Here is a 20,705-nt window from a genome sequence, read left to right as displayed (position 1 = left end):
ACGTTCTGCTATTCACTCAAAAATGGTGCCAAACTTTTGCAGACCATCCCCTGAAAGGTTTTTCGGTGGAAACAGATGCGTTTTTATCATCGGAAACAGAATCAGCCCTCGATGTCTGAACAACTTTTTTTGAAAAAATCCCTAAGTCGCGCGGTCATAATTTCTTCAAAATTTCTGACGTTCTGCAATTCACTCAAAAATGGTGCCAAACTGTTGCAAACGATCCCCTGAAAGTTTTTTCGGTGGAAACAGATGCGTTTTTATCATCGGAAACAGATCAGCCCTCGATGTCTGAACAACTTTTTTTGAAAAAATCCCTAAGCCGCGCGGTCACAATTTCTTCAAAATTTCTGACGTTCTGCAATTCACTCATAAATGGTGCCAAACTGTTGCAAACCATCCCCTCAAAGGTTTTTCTGTGGAAACAGATCCGTTTTTATCATCGGAAACAGAATCAGCCCTCAATGTCTGAACAACTTTTTTTAAAAAAAATTCCTAAGCCGCGCGGTCACAATTTATTCAAAATTTCTGACGTTCTGCAATTCACTCAAAAATGGTGCGAAACTGTTGCAAACCATCCCCTGAAAGGTTTTTCAGTGGAAAGAGATGCGTTTTTATCATCGGAAACAGAATTAGCCCTCAATGTCTGAACAACTTTTTGAAAAAAATCGCTAAGCCGCGCGGTCACAATTTCTTCAAAATTTCTGACGTTCTGCAATTCACTCAAAAATGGTGCCAAACTGTTGCAAACGATCCCCTGAAAGGTTTTTCGGTGGAAACAGATGCGTTTTTATCATCGGAAACAGAATCAGCCCTCGATGTCTGAACAACTTTTTTTTTAAAAATCCCTAAGCCGCGCGGTCACAATTTCTTCAAAATTTCTGACGATCTGCAATTCACTCATAAATGGTGCCAAACTGTTGCAAACCATCCCCTCAAAGGTTTTTCTGTGGAAACAGATGCGTTTTTATCATCGGAAACAGAATTAGCCCTCGATGTCTGAACAACTTTTTTTAAAAAAATCCCTAAGCCGCGCGGTCACAATTTCTTCAAAATTTCTGACGTTCTGCAATTCACTCAAAAATGGTGCGAAACTGTTGCAGACCATCCCCTGAAAGGTTTTTCGTTGGAAACAGATGCGTTTTTATCATCGGAAACAGAATCAGCCCTCGATGTCTGAACAACTTTTTTTGAAAAAATCCCTAAGCTGCGCGGTCACAATTTCTTCAAAATTTCTGACGTTCTGCTATTCACTCAAAAATGGTGCCAAACTTTTGCAGACCATCCCCTGAAAGGTTTTTCGGTGGAAACAGATGCGTTTTTATCATCGGAAACAGAATCAGCCCTCGATGTCTGAACAACTTTTTTTGAAAAAATCCCTAAGTCGCGCGGTCACAATTTCTTCAAAATTTCTGACGTTCTGCAATTCACTCAAAAATGGTGCCAAACTGTTGCAAACGATCCCCTGAAAGTTTTTTCGGTGGAAACAGATGCGTTTTTATCATCGGAAACAGAATCAGCCCTCGATGTCTGAACAACTTTTTTTGAAAAAATCCCTAAGCCGCGCGGTCACAATTTCTTCAAAATTTCTGACGTTCTGCAATTCACTCATAAATGGTGCCAAACTGTTGCAAACCATCCCCTCAAAGGTTTTTCTGTGGAAACAGATGTGTTTTTATCATCGGAAACAGAATCAGCCCTCAATGTCTGAACAACTTTTTTAAAAAAAAATTCCTAAGCCGCGCGGTCACAATTTATTCAAAATTTCTGACGTTCTGCAATTCACTCAAAAATGGTGCCAAACTGTTGCAAACCATCCCCTGAAAGGTTTTTCGGTGGAAAGAGATGCGTTTTTATCATCGGAAACAGAATTAGCCCTCAATGTCTGAACAACTTTTTGAAAAAAATCGCTAAGCCGCGCGGTCACAATTTCTTCAAAATTTCTGACGTTCTGCTATTCACTCAAAAATGGTGCCAAACTTTTGCAGACCATCCCCTGAAAGGTTTTTCGGTGGAAACAGATGCGTTTTTATCATCGGAAACAGAATCAGCCCTCGATGTCTGAACAACTTTTTTTGAAAAAATCCCTAAGTCGCGCGGTCACAATTTCTTCAAAATTTCTGACGTTCTGCAATTCACTCAAAAATGGTGCCAAACTGTTGCAAACGATCCCCTGAAAGTTTTTTCGGTGGAAACAGATGCGTTTTTATCATCGGAAACAGAATCAGCCCTCGATGTCTGAACAACTTTTTTTGAAAAAATCCATAAGCCGCGCGGTCACAATTTCTTCAAAATTTCTGACGTTCTGCAATTCACTCATAAATGGTGCCAAACTGTTGCAAACCATCCCCTCAAAGGTTTTTCTGTGGAAACAGATGTGTTTTTATCATCGGAAACAGAATCAGCCCTCAATGTCTGAACAACTTTTTTAAAAAAAAATTCCTAAGCCGCGCGGTCACAATTTATTCAAAATTTCTGACGTTCTGCAATTCACTCAAAAATGGTGCCAAACTGTTGCAAACCATCCCCTGAAAGGTTTTTCGGTGGAAAGAGATGCGTTTTTATCATCGGAAACAGAATTAGCCCTCAATGTCTGAACAACTTTTTGAAAAAAATCGCTAAGCCGCGCGGTCACAATTTCTTCAAAATTTCTGACGTTCTGCAATTCACTCAAAAATGGTGCCAAACTGTTGCAAACGATCCCCTGAAAGGTTTTTCGGTGGAAACAGATGCGTTTTTATCATCGGAAACAGAATCAGCCCTCGATGTCTGAACAACTTTTTTTAAAAAAAATCCCTAAGCCGCGCGGTCACAATTTCTTCAAAATTTCTGACGTTCTGCAATTCACTCATAAATGGTGCCAAACTGTTGCAAACCATCCCCTCAAAGGTTTTTCTGTGGAAACAGATGCGTTTTTATCATCGGAAACAGAATTAGCCCTCGATGTCTGAACAACTTTTTTTTAAAAAAATCCCTAAGCCGCGCGGTCACAATTTCTTCAAAATTTCCTGACGTTCTGCAATTCACTCATAAATGGTGCCAAATTGTTGCAAACCATCCCCTGAAAGATTTTTCGGTGGAAACAGGTGGGTTTTTATCATCGGAAACAGAATTAGCCCTCGATGTCTGAACAACTTTTTTTGAAAAAATCCCTAAGTCGCGTGGTCACAATTTCTTCAAAATTTCTGACGTTCTTCAATTCACTCATAAATGGTGCCAAACTGTTGCAAACCATCCCCTGAAAGGTTTTTCGGTGGAAACAGATGCGTTTTTATCATCGGAAACAGAATCAGCCCTCGATGTCTGAACAACTTTTTTTAAAAAAATCCCTAAGCCGCGCGGTGACAATTTCTTCAAAATTTCTGACGTTCTGCAATTCACTCATAAATGGTGCCAAACTGTTGCAAACCATCCCCTCAAAGGTTTTTCTGTGGAAACAGATGCGTTTTTATCATCGGAAACAGAATTAGCCCTCGATGTCTGAACAACCTTTTTTAAAAAAATCCCTAAGCCGCGCGGTCACAATTTCTTCAAAATTTCTGACGTTCTGCAATTCACTCAAAAATGGTGCGAAACTGTTGCAGACCATCCCCTGAAAGGTTTTTCGTTGGAAACAGAAGCGTTTTTATCATCGGAAACAGAATCAGCCCTCGATGTCTGAACAACTTTTTTTGAAAAAATCCCTAAGCCGCGCGGTCACAATTTCTTCAAAATTTCTGACGTTCTGCAATTCACTCATAAAAAAGTAAAGGAAAAGGTACCCCTGCCCATACGGGCCAGTCTTACCAGACTCTGGGGTTGTGCGCCCATCTCACTTAAGAGGCCAGGGGCCAGAGCTGTCCGGAGACACTTCCGGGTCACGTGGCCAGTGTGACATCGCTGCTCTGGCGAGCCAGAGCTGCACACGGAAACGCCGTTTACCTTCCCGCTGGTAAGCGGTCCCTATTTATCTACTTGCACCCGGAGGTGCTTTCGAACTGCTAGGTTGGCAGGCGCTGGAACCGAGCAGCGGGAGCGCACCCCGCCGCAGGGATTCGAACCGCCGACCACTCATAAATGGTGCCAAATTGTTGCAAACCATCCCCTGAAAGGTTTTTCGGTGGAAACAGGTGGGTTTTTATCATCGGATACAGAATTAGCCCTCGATGTCTGAACAACTTTTTTTGAAAAAATCCGTAAGTCGCGTGGTCACAATTTCTTCAAAATTTCTGACGTTCTGCAATTCACTCAAAAATGATGCCAAACTGTTGCAAACCATCCCCTGAAAGGTTTTTCGTTGGAAACAGAAGCGTTTTTATCATCGGAAACAGAATTAGCCCTCAATGTCTGAACAACTTTTTGAAAAAAATCGCTAAGCCGCGCGGTCACAATTTGTTCAAAATTTCTGACGTTCTGCAATTCACTCAAAAATGGTGCCAAACTGTTGCAAACGATCCCCTGAAAGGTTTTTCGGTGGAAACAGATGCGTTTTTATCATCGGAAACAGAATCAGCCCTCGATGTCTGAACAACTTTTTTTAAAAAAATCCCTAAGCCGCGCGGTCACAATTTCTTCAAAATTTCTGACGTTCTGCAATTCACTCATAAATGGTGCCAAACTGTTGCAAACCATCCCCTGAAAGGTTTTTCGTTGGAAACAGATGCGTTTTTATCATGGGAAACAGAATCAGCCCTTGATGTCTAAACAACTTTTTTTTAAAAATCCCTAAGCCGCGCGGTCACAATTTCTTCAAAATTTCTGATGTTCTGCAATTCACTCATAAATGGTGCCAAAATGTTGCAAACAATCCCCTGAAAGGTTTTTCGGTGGAAACAGGTGGGTTTTTATTATTGGAAACAGAATTAGCCCTCGATGTCTGATCAACTCTTTTTGAAAAAATCCCTAAGCCGCGCGGTCACAATTTCTTCAAAATTTCTGACGTTCTGCAATTCACTCATAAATGGTGCCAAATTGTTGCAAACCATCCCCTGAAAGATTTTTCGGTGGAAACAGGTGGGTTTTTATCATCGGAAACAGAATTAGCCCTCGATGTCTGAACAACTTTTTTTGAAAAAATCCCTAAGTCGCGTGGTCACAATTTCTTCAAAATTTCTGACGTTCTTCAATTCACTCATAAATGGTGCCAAACTGTTGCAAACCATCCCCTGAAAGGTTTTTCGGTGGAAACAGATGCGTTTTTATCATCGGAAACAGAATCAGCCCTCGATGTCTGAACAACTTTTTTTAAAAAAATCCCTAAGCCGCGCGGTGACAATTTCTTCAAAATTTCTGACGTTCTGCAATTCACTCATAAATGGTGCCAAACTGTTGCAAACCATCCCCTCAAAGGTTTTTCTGTGGAAACAGATGCGTTTTTATCATCGGAAACAGAATTAGCCCTCGATGTCTGAACAACCTTTTTTAAAAAAATCCCTAAGCCGCGCGGTCACAATTTCTTCAAAATTTCTGACGTTCTGCAATTCACTCAAAAATGGTGCGAAACTGTTGCAGACCATCCCCTGAAAGGTTTTTCGTTGGAAACAGAAGCGTTTTTATCATCGGAAACAGAATCAGCCCTCGATGTCTGAACAACTTTTTTTGAAAAAATCCCTAAGCCGCGCGGTCACAATTTCTTCAAAATTTCTGACGTTCTGCAATTCACTCATAAAAAAGTAAAGGTAAAGGTACCCCTGCCCATACGGGCCAGTCTTACCAGACTCTGGGGTTGTGCGCCCATCTCACTTAAGAGGCCAGGGGCCAGAGCTGTCCGGAGACACTTCCGGGTCACGTGGCCAGTGTGACATCGCTGCTCTGGCGAGCCAGAGCTGCACACGGAAACGCCGTTTACCTTCCCGCTGGTAAGCGGTCCCTATTTATCTACTTGCACCCGGAGGTGCTTTCGAACTGCTAGGTTGGCAGGCGCTGGAACCGAGCAGCGGGAGCGCACCCCGCCGCAGGGATTCGAACCGCCGACCACTCATAAATGGTGCCAAATTGTTGCAAACCATCCCCTGAAAGGTTTTTCGGTGGAAACAGGTGGGTTTTTATCATCGGATACAGAATTAGCCCTCGATGTCTGAACAACTTTTTTTGAAAAAATCCGTAAGTCGCGTGGTCACAATTTCTTCAAAATTTCTGACGTTCTGCAATTCACTCAAAAATGATGCCAAACTGTTGCAAACCATCCCCTGAAAGGTTTTTCGTTGGAAACAGAAGCGTTTTTATCATCGGAAACAGAATTAGCCCTCAATGTCTGAACAACTTTTTGAAAAAAATCGCTAAGCCGCGCGGTCACAATTTGTTCAAAATTTCTGACGTTCTGCAATTCACTCAAAAATGGTGCCAAACTGTTGCAAACGATCCCCTGAAAGGTTTTTCGGTGGAAACAGATGCGTTTTTATCATCGGAAACAGAATCAGCCCTCGATGTCTGAACAACTTTTTTTAAAAAAATCCCTAAGCCGCGCGGTCACAATTTGTTCAAAATTTCTGACGTTCTGCAATTCACTCATAAATGGTGCCAAACTGTTGCAAACCATCCCCTGAAAGGTTTTTCGTTGGAAACAGATGCGTTTTTATCATGGGAAACAGAATCAGCCCTTGATGTCTAAACAACTTTTTTTGAAAAAATCCCTAAGCCGCGCGGTCACAATTTCTTCAAAATTTCTGATGTTCTGCAATTCACTCATAAATGGTGCCAAACTGTTGCAAACAATCCCCTGAAAGGTTTTTCGGTGGAAACAGGTGGGTTTTTATTATTGGAAACAGAATTAGCCCTCGATGTCTGATCAACTCTTTTTGAAAAAATCCCTAAGCCGCGCGGTCACAATTTCTTCAAAATTTCTGAGGTTCTGCAATTCACTCATAAATGGTGCCAAATTGTTGCAAACCATCCCCTCAAAGGTTTTTCGGTGGAAACAGATGCGTTTTTATCATCGGAAACAGAATTAGCCCTCGATGTCTGAACACCTTTTTTAAAAAAATCCCTAAACCGCGCGGTCACAATTTCTTCAAAATTTCTGACGTTCTGCAATTCACTCAAAAATGGTGCCAAACTGTTGCAAACGATCCCCTGAAAGTTTTTTCGGTGGAAACAGATGCGTTTTTATCATCGGAAACAGAATCAGCCCTCGATGTCTGAACAACTTTTTAAAAAAAATTTCCTAAGCCGCGCGGTCACAATTTATTCAAAATTTCTGACGTTCTGCAATTCACTCAAAAATGATGCCAAACTGTTGCAAACCATCCCCTGAAAGGTTTTTCGGTGGAAAGAGATGCGTTTTTATCATCGGAAACAGAATTAGCCCTCGATGTCTAAACAACTTTTTGAAAAAAATCGCTAAGCCGCGCGGTCACAATTTCTTCAAAATTTCTGACGTTCTGCAATTCACTCAAAAATGGTGCCAAACTGTTGCAAACGATCCCCTGAAAGGTTTATCGGTGGAAACAGATGCGTTTTTATCATCGGAAACAGAATCAGCCCTTGATATCTAAACAACTTTTTTTGAAAAAATCCCTAAGCCGCGCGTTCACAATTTCTTCAAAATTTCTGACGTTCTGCAATTCACTCATAAATGGTGCCAAACTGTTGCAAACAATCCCCTGAAAGGTTTTTCGGTGGAAACAGGTGGGTTTTTATCATTGGAAACAGAATTAGCCCTCGATGTCTGAACAACTTTTTTTTGAAAAAATCCCTAAGCCGCGCGGTCACAATTTCTTCAAAATTTCTGACGTTCTGCAATTCACTAAAAAATGGTGCCAAACTGTTGCAGACCATCCCCTGAAAGGTTTTTCGTTGGAAACAGAAGCGTTTTTATCATCGGAAACAGAATCAGCCCTCGATGTCTGAACAACTTTTTTTGAAAAAATCCCTAAGCCGCGCGGTCACAATTTCTTCAAAATTTCTGACGTTCTGCAATACACTCATAAATGGTGCCAAATTGTTGCAAACCATCCCCTGAAAGGTTTTTCGGTGGAAACAGGTGGGTTTTTATCATCGGAAACAGAATTAGCCCTCGATGTCTGAACAACTTTTTTTGAAAAAATCCCTAAGCCGCGCGGTCACAATTTCTTCAAAATTTCTGACGTTCTGCGATTCACTCAAAAATGGTGCCAAAATTTTGCAGACCATCCCCTGAAAGGTTTTTTGGTGAAAACAGATGCCTTTTTATCATCGGAAACAGAATTAGCCCTCGATGTCTGAACAACTTTTTTTGAAAAAATCCCTAAGCCGCGCGGTCACAATTTCTTCAAAATTTCTGACGTTCTGCAATTCACTCAAAAATGGTGCCAAACTGTTGCAAACGATCCCCTGAAAGTTTTTTCGGTGGAAACAGATGCGTTTTTATCATCGGAAACAGAATCAGCCCTCTATGTCTGAACAACTTTTTAAAAAAAAATCCCTAAGCCGCGCGGTCACAATTTCTTCAAAATTTCTGACGTTCTGCAATTCACTCATAAATGGTGCCAAACTGTTGCAAACCATCCCCTCAAAGGTTTTTCGTTGGAAACAGATGCGTTTTTATCATCGGAAACAGAATCAGCCCTTGATGTCTAAACAACTTTTTTTGAAAAAATCCCTAAGCCGCGCGGTCACAATTTCTTCAAAATTTCTGACGTTCTGCAATTCACTCATAAATGGTGCCAAACTGTTGCAAACAATCCCCTGAAAGGTTTTTCGGTGGAAACAGGTGGGTTTTTATCATTGGAAACAGAATTAGCCCTCGATGTCTGAACAACTTTTTTTTGAAAAAATCCCTAAGCCGCGCGGTCACAATTTCTTCAAAATTTCTGACGTTCTGCAATTCACTAAAAAATGGTGCCAAACTGTTGCAGACCATCCCCTGAAAGGTTTTTCGTTGGAAACAGAAGCGTTTTTATCATCGGAAACAGAATCAGCCCTCGATGTCTGAACAACTTTTTTTGAAAAAATCCCTAAGCTGCGCGGTCACAATTTCTTCAAAATTTCTGACGTTCTGCTATTCACTCAAAAATGGTGCCAAACTTTTGCAGACCATCCCCTGAAAGGTTTTTCGGTGGAAACAGATGCGTTTTTATCATCGGAAACAGAATCAGCCCTCGATGTCTGAACAACTTTTTTTGAAAAAATCCCTAAGCCGCGCGGTCACAATATCTTCAAAATTTCTGACGTTCTGCAATTCACTCATAAATGGTGCCAAACTGTTGCAAACCATCCCCTCAAAGGTTTTTCTGTGGAAACAGATGTGTTTTTATCATCGGAAACAGAATCAGTCCTCAATGTCTGAACAACTTTTTTTAAAAAAAATTCCTAAGCCGCGCGGTCACAATTTATTCAAAATTTCTGACGTTCTGCAATTCACTCAAAAATGGTGCCAAACTGTTGCAAACCATCCCCTGAAAGGTTTTTCGGTGGAAAGAGATGCGTTTTTATCATCGGACACAGAATTAGCCCTCAATGTCTGAACAACTTTTTGAAAAAAATCGCTAAGCCGCGCGGTCACAATTTCTTCAAAATTTCTGACGTTCTGCAATTCACTCAAAAATGGTGCCAAACTGTTGCAAACGATCCCCTGAAAGGTTTTTCGGTGGAAACAGATGCGTTTTTATCATCGGAAACAGAATCAGCCCTCGATGTCTGAACAACTTTTTTTAAAAAAAATCCCTAAGCCGCGCGGTCACAATTTCTTCAAAATTTCTGACGTTCTGCAATTCACTCATAAATGGTGCCAAACTGTTGCAAACCATCCCCTCAAAGGTTTTTCTGTGGAAACAGATGCGTTTTTATCATCGGAAACAGAATTAGCCCTCGATGTCTGAACAACTTTTTTTAAAAAAATCCCTAAGCCGCGCGGTCACAATTTCTTCAAAATTTCCTGACGTTCTGCAATTCACTCATAAATGGTGCCAAATTGTTGCAAACCATCCCCTGAAAGATTTTTCGGTGGAAACAGGTGGGTTTTTATCATCGGAAACAGAATTAGCCCTCGATGTCTGAACAACTTTTTTTGAAAAAATCCCTAAGTCGCGTGGTCACAATTTCTTCAAAATTTCTGACGTTCTTCAATTCACTCATAAATGGTGCCAAACTGTTGCAAACCATCCCCTGAAAGGTTTTTCGGTGGAAACAGATGCGTTTTTATCATCGGAAACAGAATCAGCCCTCGATGTCTGAACAACTTTTTTTAAAAAAATCCCTAAGCCGCGCGGTGACAATTTCTTCAAAATTTCTGACGTTCTGCAATTCACTCATAAATGGTGCCAAACTGTTGCAAACCATCCCCTCAAAGGTTTTTCTGTGGAAACAGATGCGTTTTTATCATCGGAAACAGAATTAGCCCTCGATGTCTGAACAACCTTTTTTAAAAAAATCCCTAAGCCGCGCGGTCACAATTTCTTCAAAATTTCTGACGTTCTGCAATTCACTCAAAAATGGTGCGAAACTGTTGCAGACCATCCCCTGACAGGTTTTTCGTTGGAAACAGAAGCGTTTTTATCATCGGAAACAGAATCAGCCCTCGATGTCTGAACAACTTTTTTTGAAAAAATCCCTAAGCCGCGCGGTCACAATTTCTTCAAAATTTCTGACGTTCTGCAATTCACTCATAAAAAAGTAAAGGTAAAGGTACCCCTGCCCATACGGGCCAGTCTTACCAGACTCTGGGGTTGTGCGCCCATCTCACTTAAGAGGCCAGGGGCCAGAGCTGTCCGGAGACACTTCCGGGTCACGTGGCCAGTGTGACATCGCTGCTCTGGCGAGCCAGAGCTGCACACGGAAACGCCGTTTACCTTCCCGCTGGTAAGCGGTCCCTATTTATCTACTTGCACCCGGAGGTGCTTTCGAACTGCTAGGTTGGCAGGCGCTGGAACCGAGCAGCGGGAGCGCACCCCGCCGCAGGGATTCGAACCGCCGACCACTCATAAATGGTGCCAAATTGTTGCAAACCATCCCCTGAAAGGTTTTTCGGTGGAAACAGGTGGGTTTTTATCATCGGATACAGAATTAGCCCTCGATGTCTGAACAACTTTTTTTGAAAAAATCCGTAAGTCGCGTGGTCACAATTTCTTCAAAATTTCTGACGTTCTGCAATTCACTCAAAAATGATGCCAAACTGTTGCAAACCATCCCCTGAAAGGTTTTTCGTTGGAAACAGAAGCGTTTTTATCATCGGAAACAGAATTAGCCCTCAATGTCTGAACAACTTTTTGAAAAAAATCGCTAAGCCGCGCGGTCACAATTTGTTCAAAATTTCTGACGTTCTGCAATTCACTCAAAAATGGTGCCAAACTGTTGCAAACGATCCCCTGAAAGGTTTTTCGGTGGAAACAGATGCGTTTTTATCATCGGAAACAGAATCAGCCCTCGATGTCTGAACAACTTTTTTTAAAAAAATCCCTAAGCCGCGCGGTCACAATTTCTTCAAAATTTCTGACGTTCTGCAATTCACTCATAAATGGTGCCAAACTGTTGCAAACCATCCCCTGAAAGGTTTTTCGTTGGAAACAGATGCGTTTTTATCATGGGAAACAGAATCAGCCCTTGATGTCTAAACAACTTTTTTTGAAAAAATCCCTAAGCCGCGCGGTCACAATTTCTTCAAAATTTCTGATGTTCTGCAATTCACTCATAAATGGTGCCAAACTGTTGCAAACAATCCCCTGAAAGGTTTTTCGGTGGAAACAGATGCGTTTTTATCATCGGAAACAGAATTAGCCCTCGATGTCTGAACACCTTTTTTTAAAAAATCCCTAAGCCGCGCGGTCACAATTTCTTCAAAATTTCTGACGTTCTGCAATTCACTCAAAAATGGTGCCAAACTGTTGCAAACGATCCCCTGAAAGTTTTTTCGGTGGAAACAGATGCGTTTTTATCATCGGAAACAGAATCAGCCCTCGATGTCTGAACAACTTTTTAAAAAAAATTTCCTAAGCCGCGCGGTCACAATTTATTCAAAATTTCTGACGTTCTGCAATTCACTCAAAAATGATGCCAAACTGTTGCAAACCATCCCCTGAAAGGTTTTTCGGTGGAAAGAGATGCGTTTTTATCATCGGAAACAGAATTAGCCCTCGATGTCTAAACAACTTTTTGAAAAAAATCGCTAAGCCGCGCGGTCACAATTTCTTCAAAATTTCTGACGTTCTGCAATTCACTCAAAAATGGTGCCAAACTGTTGCAAACGATCCCCTGAAAGGTTTATCGGTGGAAACAGATGCGTTTTTATCATCGGAAACAGAATCAGCCCTTGATATCTAAACAACTTTTTTTGAAAAAATCCCTAAGCCGCGCGGTCACAATTTCTTCAAAATTTCTGACGTTCTGCAATTCACTCATAAATGGTGCCAAACTGTTGCAAACAATCTCCTGAAAGGTTTTTCGGTGGAAACAGGTGGGTTTTTATCATTGGAAACAGAATTAGCCCTCGATGTCTGAACAACTTTTTTTTGAAAAAATCCCTAAGCCGCGCGGTCACAATTTCTTCAAAATTTCTGACGTTCTGCAATTCACTAAAAAATGGTGCCAAACTGTTGCAGACCATCCCCTGAAAGGTTTTTCGTTGGAAACAGAAGCGTTTTTATCATCGGAAACAGAATCAGCCCTCGATGTCTGAACAACTTTTTTTTGAAAAAATCCCTAAGCCGCGCGGTCACAATTTCTTCAAAATTTCTGACGTTCTGCAATACACTCATAAATGGTGCCAAATTGTTGCAAACCATCCCCTGAAAGGTTTTTCGGTGGAAACAGGTGGGTTTTTATCATCGGAAACAGAATTAGCCCTCGATGTCTGAACAACTTTTTTTGAAAAAATCCCTAAGCCGCGCGGTCACAATTTCTTCAAAATTTCTGACGTTCTGCGATTCACTCAAAAATGGTGCCAAAATTTTGCAGACCATCCCCTGAAAGGTTTTTCGGTGAAAACAGATGCCTTTTTATCATCGGAAACAGAATTAGCCCTCGATGTCTGAACAACTTTTTTTGAAAAAATCCCTAAGCCGCGCGGTCACAATTTCTTCAAAATTTCTGACGTTCTGCAATTCACTCAAAAATGGTGCCAAACTGTTGCAAACGATCCCCTGAAAGTTTTTTCGGTGGAAACAGATGCGTTTTTATCATCGGAAACAGAATCAGCCCTCTATGTCTGAACAACTTTTTTTGAAAAAATCCCTAAGCCGCGCGGTCACAATTTCTTCAAAATTTCTGACGTTCTGCAATTCACTCATAAATGGTGCCAAACTGTTGCAAACCATCCCCTCAAAGGTTTTTCTGTGGAAACAGATGTGTTTTTATCATCGGAAACAGAATCAGCCCTCAATGTCTGAACAACTTTTTTAAAAAAAAATTCCTAAGCCGCGCGGTCACAATTTATTCAAAATTTCTGACGTTCTGCAATTCACTCAAAAATGGTGCCAAACTGTTGCAAACCATCCCCTGAAAGGTTTTTCGGTGGAAAGAGATGCGTTTTTATCATCGGAAACAGAATTAGCCCTCAATGTCTGAACAACTTTTTGAAAAAAATCGCTAAGCCGCGCGGTCACAATTTCTTCAAAATTTCTGACGTTCTGCAATTCACTCAAAAATGGTGCCAAACTGTTGCAAACGATCCCCTGAAAGGTTTTTCGGTGGAAACAGATGCGTTTTTATCATCGGAAAAAGAATCAGCCCTCGATGTCTGAACAACTTTTTTAAAAAAAAATCCCTAAGCCGCGCGGTCACAATTTCTTCAAAATTTCTGACGTTCTGCAATTCACTCATAAATGGTGCCAAACTGTTGCAAACCATCCCCTGAAAGGTTTTTCGGTGGAAACAGATGCGTTTTTATCATCGGAAACAGAATCAGCCCTCGATGTCTGAACAACTTTTTTTAAAAAAATCCCTAAGCCGCGCGGTGACAATTTCTTCAAAATTTCTGACGTTCTGCAATTCACTCATAAATGGTGCCAAACTGTTGCAAACCATCCCCTCAAAGGTTTTTCTGTGGAAACAGATGCGTTTTTATCATCGGAAACAGAATTAGCCCTCGATGTCTGAACAACCTTTTTTAAAAAAATCCCTAAGCCGCGCGGTCACAATTTCTTCAAAATTTCTGACGTTCTGCAATTCACTCAAAAATGGTGCGAAACTGTTGCAGACCATCCCCTGAAAGGTTTTTCGTTGGAAACAGAAGCGTTTTTATCATCGGAAACAGAATCAGCCCTCGATGTCTGAACAACTTTTTTTGAAAAAATCCCTAAGCCGCGCGGTCACAATTTCTTCAAAATTTCTGACGTTCTGCAATTCACTCATAAAAAAGTAAAGGTAAAGGTACCCCTGCCCATACGGGCCAGTCTTACCAGACTCTGGGGTTGTGCGCCCATCTCACTTAAGAGGCCAGGGGCCAGAGCTGTCCGGAGACACTTCCGGGTCACGTGGCCAGTGTGACATCGCTGCTCTGGCGAGCCAGAGCTGCACACGGAAACGCCGTTTACCTTCCCGCTGGTAAGCGGTCCCTATTTATCTACTTGCACCCGGAGGTGCTTTCGAACTGCTAGGTTGGCAGGCGCTGGAACCGAGCAGCGGGAGCGCACCCCGCCGCAGGGATTCGAACCGCCGACCACTCATAAATGGTGCCAAATTGTTGCAAACCATCCCCTGAAAGGTTTTTCGGTGGAAACAGGTGGGTTTTTATCATCGGATACAGAATTAGCCCTCGATGTCTGAACAACTTTTTTTGAAAAAATCCGTAAGTCGCGTGGTCACAATTTCTTCAAAATTTCTGACGTTCTGCAATTCACTCAAAAATGATGCCAAACTGTTGCAAACCATCCCCTGAAAGGTTTTTCGTTGGAAACAGAAGCGTTTTTATCATCGGAAACAGAATTAGCCCTCAATGTCTGAACAACTTTTTGAAAAAAATCGCTAAGCCGCGCGGTCACAATTTGTTCAAAATTTCTGACGTTCTGCAATTCACTCAAAAATGGTGCCAAACTGTTGCAAACGATCCCCTGAAAGGTTTTTCGGTGGAAACAGATGCGTTTTTATCATCGGAAACAGAATCAGCCCTCGATGTCTGAACAACTTTTTTTAAAAAAATCCCTAAACCGCGCGGTCACAATTTCTTCAAAATTTCTGATGTTCTGCAATTCACTCATAAATGGTGCCAAACTGTTGCAAACAATCCCCTGAATGGTTTTTCGGTGGAAACAGGTGGGTTTTTATTATTGGAAACAGAATTAGCCCTCGATGTCTGATCAACTCTTTTTGAAAAAATCCCTAAGCCGCGCGGTCACAATTTCTTCAAAATTTCTGACGTTCTGCAATTCACTCATAAATGGTGCCAAATTGTTGCAAACCATCCCCTCAAAGGTTTTTCGGTGGAAACAGATGCGTTTTTATCATCGGAAACAGAATTAGCCCTCGATGTCTGAACACCTTTTTTTAAAAAATCCCTAAGCCGCGCGGTCACAATTTCTTCAAAATTTCTGACGTTCTGCAATTCACTCAAAAATGGTGCCAAACTGTTGCAAACGATCCCCTGAAAGTTTTTTCGGTGGAAACAGATGCGTTTTTATCATCGGAAACAGAATCAGCCCTCGATGTCTGAACAACTTTTTTAAAAAAATTTCCTAAGCCGCGCGGTCACAATTTATTCAAAATTTCTGACGTTCTGCAATTCACTCAAAAATGATGCCAAACTGTTGCAAACCATCCCCTGAAAGGTTTTTCGGTGGAAAGAGATGCGTTTTTATCATCGGAAACAGAATTAGCCCTCGATGTCTAAACAACTTTTTGAAAAAAATCGCTAAGCCGCGCGGTCACAATTTCTTCAAAATTTCTGACGTTCTGCAATTCACTCAAAAATGGTGCCAAACTGTTGCAAACGATCCCCTGAAAGGTTTATCGGTGGAAACAGATGCGTTTTTATCATCGGAAACAGAATCAGCCCTTGATATCTAAACAACTTTTTTTGAAAAAATCCCTAAGCCGCGCGGTCACAATTTCTTCAAAATTTCTGACGTTCTGCAATTCACTCATAAATGGTGCCAAACTGTTGCAAACAATCCCCTGAAAGGTTTTTCGGTGGAAACAGGTGGGTTTTTATCATTGGAAACAGAATTAGCCCTCGATGTCTGAACAACTTTTTTTTGAAAAAATCCCTAAGCCGCGCGGTCACAATTTCTTCAAAATTTCTGACGTTCTGCGATTCACTAAAAAATGGTGCCAAACTGTTGCAGACCATCCCCTGAAAGGTTTTTCGTTGGAAACAGAAGCGTTTTTATCATTGGAAACAGAATTAGCCCTCGATGTCTGATCAACTCTTTTTGAAAAAATCCCTAAGCCGCGCGGTCACAATTTCTTCAAAATTTCTGACGTTCTGCAATTCACTCATAAATGGTGCCAAATTGTTGCAAACCATCCCCTCAAAGGTTTTTCGGTGGAAACAGATGCGTTTTTATCATCGGAAACAGAATTAGCCCTCGATGTCTGAACACCTTTTTTTAAAAAACCCCTAAGCCGCGCGGTCACAATTTCTTCAAAATTTCTGACGTTCTGCAATTCACTCAAAAATGGTGCCAAACTGTTGCAAACGATCCCCTGAAAGTTTTTTCGGTGGAAACAGATGCGTTTTTATCATCGGAAACAGAATCAGCCCTCGATGTCTGAACAACTTTTTTAAAAAAATTTCCTAAGCCGCGCGGTCACAATTTATTCAAAATTTCTGACGTTCTGCAATTCACTCAAAAATGATGCCAAACTGTTGCAAACCATCCCCTGAAAGGTTTTTCGGTGGAAAGAGATGCGTTTTTATCATCGGAAACAGAATTAGCCCTCGATGTCTAAACAACTTTTTGAAAAAAATCGCTAAGCCGCGCGGTCACAATTTCTTCAAAATTTCTGACGTTCTGCGATTCACTCAAAAAATGGTGCCAAACTGTTGCAAACGATCCCCTGAAAGGTTTATCGGTGGAAACAGATGCGTTTTTATCATCGGAAACAGAATCAGCCCTTGATATCTAAACAACTTTTTTTGAAAAAATCCCTAAGCCGCGCGGTCACAATTTCTTCAAAATTTCTGACGTTCTGCAATTCACTCATAAATGGTGCCAAACTGTTGCAAACAATCCCCTGAAAGGTTTTTCGGTGGAAACAGGTGGGTTTTTATCATCGGAAACAGAATTAGCCCTCGATGTCTGAACAACTTTTTTTTGAAAAAATCCCTAAGCCGCGCGGTCACAATTTCTTCAAAATTTCTGACGTTCTGCAATTCACTAAAAAATGGTGCCAAACTGTTGCAAACCATCCCCTGAAAGGTTTTTCGTTGGAAACAGAAGCGTTTTTATCATCGGAAACAGAATCAGCCCTTGATGTCTAAACAACTTTTTTTGAAAAAATCCCTAAGCCGCGCGGTCACAATTTCTTCAAAATTTCTGACGTTCTGCAATTCACTCATAAATGGTGCCAAACTGTTGCAAACAATCCCCTGAAAGGTTTTTCGGTGGAAACAGGTGGGTTTTTATCATTGGAAACAGAATTAGCCCTCGATGTCTGAACAACTTTTTTTTGAAAAAATCCCTAAGCCGCGCGGTCACAATTTCTTCAAAATTTCTGACGTTCTGCAATTCACTCATAAATGGTGCCAAACTGTTGCAAACCATCCCCTCAAAGGTTTTTCGTTGGAAACAGATGCGTTTTTATCATCGGAAACAGAATCAGCCCTTGATGTCTAAACAACTTTTTTTGAAAAAATCCCTAAGCCGCGCGGTCACAATTTCTTCAAAATTTCTGACGTTCTGCAATTCACTCATAAATGGTGCCAAACTGTTGCAAACCATCCCCTCAAAGGTTTTTCGGTGGAAACAGATGCGTTTTTATCATCGGAAACAGAATTAGCCCTCGATGTCTGAACACCTTTTTTTAAAAAATCCCTAAGCCGCGCGGTCACAATTTCTTCAAAATTTCTGACGTTCTGCAATTCACTCAAAAATGATGCCAAACTGTTGCAAACCATCCCCTGAAAGGTTTTTCGTTGGAAACAGAAGCGTTTTTATCATCGGAAACAGAATTAGCCCTCAATGTCTGAACAACTTTTTGAAAAAAATCGCTAAGCCGCACGGTCACAATTTGTTCAAAATTTCTGACGTTCTGCAATTCACTCAAAAATGGTGCCAAACTGTTGCAAACGATCCCCTGAAAGGTTTTTCGGTGGAAACAGATGCGTTTTTATCATCGGAAACAGAATCAGCCCTCGATGTCTGAACAACTTTTTTTAAAAAAATCCCTAAGCCGCGCGGTCACAATTTCTTCAAAATTTCTGACGTTCTGCAATTCACTCATAAATGGTGCCAAACTGTTGCAAACCATCCCCTGAAAGGTTTTTCGTTGGAAACAGATGCGTTTTTATCATGGGAAACAGAATCAGCCCTTGATGTCTAAACAACTTTTTTTGAAAAAATCCCTAAGCCGCGCGGTCACAATTTCTTCAAAATTTCTGATGTTCTGCAATTCACTCATAAATGGTGCCAAACTGTTGCAAACAATCCCCTGAAAGGTTTTTCGGTGGAAACAGGTGGGTTTTTATTATTGGAAACAGAATTAGCCCTCGATGTCTGATCAACTCTTTTTGAAAAAATCCCTAAGCCGCGCGGTCACAATTTCTTCAAAATTTCTGACGTTCTGCAATTCACTCATAAATGGTGCCAAATTGTTGCAAACCATCCCCTCAAAGGTTTTTCGGTGGAAACAGATGCGTTTTTATCATCGGAAACAGAATTAGCCCTCGATGTCTGAACACCTTTTTTTAAAAAATCCCTAAGCCGCGCGGTCACAATTTCTTCAAAATTTCTGACGTTCTGCAATTCACTCAAAAATGGTGCCAAACTGTTGCAAACGATCCCCTGAAAGTTTTTTCGGTGGAAACAGATGCGTTTTTATCATCGGAAACAGAATCAGCCCTCGATGTCTGAACAACTTTTTAAAAAAAATTTCCTAAGCCGCGCGGTCACAATTTATTCAAAATTTCTGACGTTCTGCAATTCACTCAAAAATGATGCCAAACTGTTGCAAACCATCCCCTGAAAGGTTTTTCGGTGGAAAGAGATGCGTTTTTATCATCGGAAACAGAATTAGCCCTCGATGTCTAAACAACTTTTTGAAAAAAATCGCTAAGCCGCGCGGTCACAATTTCTTCAAAATTTCTGACGTTCTGCAATTCACTCATAAAAAAGTAAAGGTAAAGGTACCCCTGCCCATACGGGCCAGTCTTACCAGACTCTGGGGTTGTGCGCCCATCTCACTTAAGAGGCCAGGGGCCAGAGCTGTCCGGAGACACTTCCGGGTCACGTGGCCAGTGTGACATCGCTGCTCTGGCGAGCCAGAGCTGCACACGGAAACGCCGTTTACCTTCCCGCTGGTAAGCGGTCCCTATTTATCTACTTGCACCCGGAGGTTCTTTCGAACTGCTAGGTTGGCAGGCGCTGGAACCGAGCAGCGGGAGCGCACCCCGCCGCAGGGATTCGAACCGCCGACCACTCATAAATGGTGCCAAATTGTTGCAAACCATCCCCTGAAAGGTTTTTCGGTGGAAACAGGTGGGTTTTTATCATCGGATACAGAATTAGCCCTCGATGTCTGAACAACTTTTTTTGAAAAAATCCGTAAGTCGCGTGGTCACAATTTCTTCAAAATTTCTGACGTTCTGCAATTCACTCAAAAATGATGCCAAACTGTTGCAAACCATCCCCTGAAAGGTTTTTCGTTGGAAACAGAAGCGTTTTTATCATCGGAAACAGAATTAGCCCTCAATGTCTGAACAACTTTTTGAAAAAAATCGCTAAGCCGCGCGGTCACAATTTGTTCAAAATTTCTGACGTTCTGCAATTCACTCAAAAATGGTGCCAAACTGTTGCAAACGATCCCCTGAAAGGTTTTTCGGTGGAAACAGATGCGTTTTTATCATCGGAAACAGAATCAGCCCTCGATGTCTGAACAACTTTTTTTAAAAAAATCCCTAAGCCGCGCGGTCACAATTTCTTCAAAATTTCTGACGTTCTGCAATTCACTCATAAATGGTGCCAAACTGTTGCAAACCATCCCCTGAAAGGTTTTTCATTGGAAACAGATGCGTTTTTATCATGGGAAACAGAATCAGCCCTTGATGTCTAAACAACTTTTTTTGAAAAAATCCCTAAGCCGCGCGGTCACAATTTCTTCAAAATTTCTGATGTTCTGCAATTCACTCATAAATGGTGCCAAACTGTTGCAAACAATCCCCTGAAAGGTTTTTCGGTGGAAACAGATGCGTTTTTATCATCGGAAACAGAATTAGCCCTCGATGTCTGAACACCTTTTTTTAAAAAATCCCTAAGCCGCGCGGTCACAATTTCTTCAAAATTTCTGACGTTCTGCAATTCACTCAAAAATGGTGCCAAACTGTTGCAAACGATCCCCTGAAAGTTTTTTCGGTGGAAACAGATGCGTTTTTATCATCGGAAACAGAATCAGCCCTCGATGTCTGAACAACTTTTTAAAAAAAATTTCCTAAGCCGCGCGGTCACAATTTATTCAAAATTTCTGACGTTCTGCAATTCACTCAAAAATGATGCCAAACTGTTGCAAACCATCCCCTGAAAGGTTTTTCGGTGGAAAGAGATGCGTTTTTATCATCGGAAACAGAATTAGCCCTCGATGTCTAAACAACTTTTTGAAAAAAATCGCTAAGCCGCGCGGTCACAATTTCTTCAAAATTTCTGACGTTCTGCAATTCACTCAAA

Source organism: Podarcis melisellensis (genome assembly GCF_964234715.1).
Source record: "Podarcis melisellensis genome assembly, chromosome: 7".
NCBI lineage: Eukaryota > Metazoa > Chordata > Lepidosauria > Squamata > Lacertidae > Podarcis > Podarcis melisellensis.
This window is presented reverse-complemented; position numbering follows the sequence as displayed.